We start from the raw sequence: 4,313 nt of genomic DNA on the forward strand, positions 1-4,313 counted from the left end.
CCGGCCGCGCGCGCGTGGACTCCGCGTGGGCCGCTGCGCCCTCCCCGGGGGGGTGTGAGCTCGGCCGGGCGCTGCGGCCGCCGCACTCGGGACATTTGGCATCAAACTGTAACTCCCGCGTGTGGCTTCCAAAATGGGAACGYTTAATAAACAAATCCTGTGATCTTGAAATAAAAAGTGTAGTTGCAAAAAGGTTATAGGCAACGCTTTTTTTAATGKAGCCTATATCCAGCAATACGCACGCATCGTGGGCAAAGCGCGCCTTTCCCCACGCACCTCTCCGCGCGTCGCTGCTCCGGGCACGGAAAGTTTCTCTGGGAAAGAGCGGAGCGGGGAGAAGTGGGAGCCTGGGCGGCTGCTTTCCCTCCCGCCTGACCCATCTACCGCACTCTCCTCCCACTCCCCCCGCTGGATTATTTACTCGGCTATAGAAGCTACTCCTTTTTTTCCCCGTATTAATATTAACAAACTCTCTGTAAAAGCAAGAGGCTGATCAGATACAACTCATTTCAATTTCAAATGAGCCGGTAAAACCTAGAGAGCGAGAGAGCAAGGAAGGCAGAGAGAGGGGAGAAATCTTCCCATTCGAGGGACCGCCTCACTCGCGTTTTCTTCTCAGTATTAAACGAAAGAGACTGTAAAACGTTTAGCAAGATGGGTGAAAAAACCCAGCAGCCGCAAAAATCAACCAAACAAACGCATACGAACCGAAAAAGCCTCCCAGGTGCCACTCCGGCGTTTAGGCAGCGCTGCCGAGCGGGCGCTGGCGCGGCGCGATCCCCTCCCGCCCCGCAGCACTGGGTACAGTAGGTTTTGAGAAAAAGACAAACGAAGCTATCAGCGGGGATGATGTTGAAGAATGAAGATAATAATGTTGCTATAGGTGGTACTTCACATGACATTATTTTTCACTGAATATTTAAAGAGATGTTTCGGCAGAGATGGATACACTCAGCGCTGGCTGTCACCCGCCTTACCCTGACACAGTGGGAAAGAAACCGAACCGCGACATGCAGAAACGCACAAGTTACTTATATCTGTACACACGTATATGCAGACAAAATACCCACGCGGATCTATTTACACATCTGTGTCTGTATTTATAACTGCATCAATCACTCCATTAGCTCCCCAAGATTTCTAATCTAGTTGCTCTCCCAAAATTATTCGCATTTGCACTTTCATTATACATTTGTCGATTAAGCTTAAGACAAATTTTTCCAGATGCGCAGTACCTTTGCTTTGTGGCAGGAAAAAGGCGGCCGTGAACCTGTAATTAAAAAAGCAGCAACGAGGAGAAAAACAGCGGTTTAGAGGAAAAGAAATTAATCTGCAGAAATTAAGTTTTGTAACTTTTTTTTTTTCGTTTCTCTGCTCCCTCGCTAGTGTATGAACCGACGCTTAGTATTTAATCTAGGACCGCTTGATTATTTACTGTTTTCCTCTCCTTCACTGGGGGCTGGGAGGGGTGGGGAAGGGGTGGGGGCAGAGCAGCATTTCCAGGGCTAGAGAAAAAAGAGTCTTTATTGTTGTTGATAGCAATACATCAATTAAATGTCATTGTCTCTAACAGAAGTTGTGAGAGTTCACAAACGTAAATACTCTGCTCTTGGGTCTTCCCTCTCGAAGCTCCCAGTGACAGTGACAGATATTTTTCCCTCCTCGCCACACCTTGAAAATCTCTCTCTCTCTCTCTCTCTCTCTCTCTCTCTTTTTCTTGGATTATTCTTTTTAATGGAGGTGGGAGGCTTTCTAATGTGCTTCAATGCAAATCAGCCTGGCTGGAAGACACCCGTTGTGGGGATCGATCTCCAGTTCATTGAGATGAGCACTGAAGGGAGATTGTAAACAGGGGATAATTTGCAGTTCATTCGGCTCAGAGACGATTTCAATGAGATGCAACACACTAGACTGGATTATTGTTATTAGGGTTTGCGATCAGACACAACAACCTTAACACTCAGGGGTTAAAAGCTGCACAATCCCCACATAGTTATAATGCATCGTTAATAACGATCTGGGGGGAAATCCAATTGATTTCATATTTTCTGCAAATTTTCACCTCCGGAGCAGCTTGCCAGGCGGAGTTTCGCTSGCCCCAGCGCGCTCCCGCCGCGGAGCCAGCCTGGACCCGCACCCGGACCCGCGGAGCCGCTCCGACTGCGCGCTGCTCTCGCACAGGAATTAAAGCACTGTCCAGAAAACGCTCTAGCTGGACAGCTGAACCACTCAGATTTTCATACTACAAAAATAGCTGCTTTTTAGTTAGCAGGGCTGTTGTTCTATTTTTCTCCTCCTTTTCGTCTTCTGTTCCCCCTCCTTTTTTTTTTAACTCAAAAGATACGTTGCCTAACAGTTTCAAACATCGCTACAGTTGACCTCCAAAGTGAGCCGTTTTTCAGCTAACACAGGTTACATATATTTTAGAAGTGCGTGCAGTTAGGGGCTCCCAGATGCTGCAGTCAGCTGGGACCTTGGCTCTGCGCTCCGCTCTCTAATAAAGCCGGGCGGCAGCGCCGGGGCGCAGCTCCCGCGGGCAGCGCGGAGCCGCTCCCGCTGCGGGCGGCCCCGCGGCCAGGGCTGCGCCGCGCCCGCGCCCGCGCCCCGGGCAGCCCGGTCCCGCCCGCTGCCTCGGCGGGCTGAGGTCCCACCACCTCTGCGGACAGGCTGTCAGCTCGCCCCCCTCCCCTGCTCCCTTCCCCTTTTTGATTTATTTTCTAATGATCATTCTTCAGGGAAAAAAAAAAAAAAAAAAAAAAAAAAGGAGGGGGGAGAACCAGAATTGAATCCTTCTCCATTATTACTGACAACTAATAATTGATCATTGCTCACAAACACAAGCTTTTAGCCGCATAATTGAATCGTAAGCAATACGGGTTGAGCTGAAGGCRAAAGGAAAAAATCGAGGAAAGAGCCTCCCCGCTCTGCCTGCCCCCAAATCTCCCAGAACCGCAGTGATGGGGAATTCCTCCGCCCCCGAGATAGCAGAAGGGAACATGACTAATGCCACAGCCGGCCAAGGTGGGATTATTTAACTCAATTCTTTCTTTACACATTTGCTGCCTTTTGTTTAACCTGATGGCTGGCAAATTTTTACACCTAGCTGTCCCTTTGAGTTTATTGATGAAGGTGCTTCTGAAATGATTATCAGGAGATTTACAGCCATCACTCCCCACCTACGGGAAAAGTAGTAAAATCAATCCCTCAATCAATCAGACCCCTCTGTGCATATCTTTTTAATCTGCTCTTTTAGCTGTTTTATTACAACACAAGCATTAAATATGTTTGTTTCAAATTTAACACAAATGCCTCCGAAGGACCCTGTCAATTTAGACATAAATCATCAAGGAAACAAGCTAGATGGAAAATGGTCTTTCTCGGGCAATATAGTTAAAAATTGAGGATGAAAAAATACTTAGATTGTTTCAYTCCTTTACCAGCGATATCCCACACCACTGTATAGGCAACTGTCTGTATGTACAGCCTATAAGACAGAAAAAAATATACAGAAAGATAAATATGTAGCACTGCAGGAGACTACCATGCACTTTTTTTTACATGAATATACAGAGAACTAAGAACTAAGTGCTAATAACTACAAATACTCTCATAGCCTAAAGACTATCATTATTTCCTTCTTTTGATTTTTTTTGTAGCAGAATGTCTTAATTCATCTGTTAAAAAAATTAATTCAGTATCAAGCACTTGAAGAGATTCTTTTATTTTAGTACTATTACTGATCTCAGGATATAACTCTATTCTTTATATACCTTTTTTAGATTAATGAAACAAATTAGAGGGCATTTCARGTAGGCAACTTAGGTCAAAGACCTTCCCAGCTGGTTTGGTATGCAGTGGTCAGCATGTACGGGTAGGGTGACTTCTATAGAGAATCGAGAATTTTATTTGATGCCACAGGGGAAATTTTTCCTACAAGCCACATCCTTTTATATCCTAATTTATTTTTTTATATCTCAGTGTATCAAAGCCACAAAAAGCCACAATCTACCTCCCCTAGAAATAAAGAATTTTAGTAATGAAGTGAAAAAGATTTCTCTAGCCTTAGATACAAAAGTTTAAAAAACACTCTGGGCTATGAAAACATCTTTCAAAGACATATTGTGATATCTCCCATCCCAGAGATAACTCTGGGTAGAGCAACAACAACAGCAAGACACTGAAATATGCATATCTCAAAAGAGCAGTCGTGAAAAAATACATCTGATATCAGATGATGAGATATAACTAGCTATCAGTCAAGATTTCCCCCGAATATCTTGCTTTAAGGAAAGTGCCTTTATACAGCAGGAAAA

The sequence above is a fragment of the Rhea americana genome, unplaced genomic scaffold (genome assembly GCF_003343005.1).
Source record: "Rhea americana isolate MKP2758 unplaced genomic scaffold, rheAme1 scaffold_20, whole genome shotgun sequence".
Lineage (NCBI taxonomy): Eukaryota > Metazoa > Chordata > Aves > Rheiformes > Rheidae > Rhea > Rhea americana.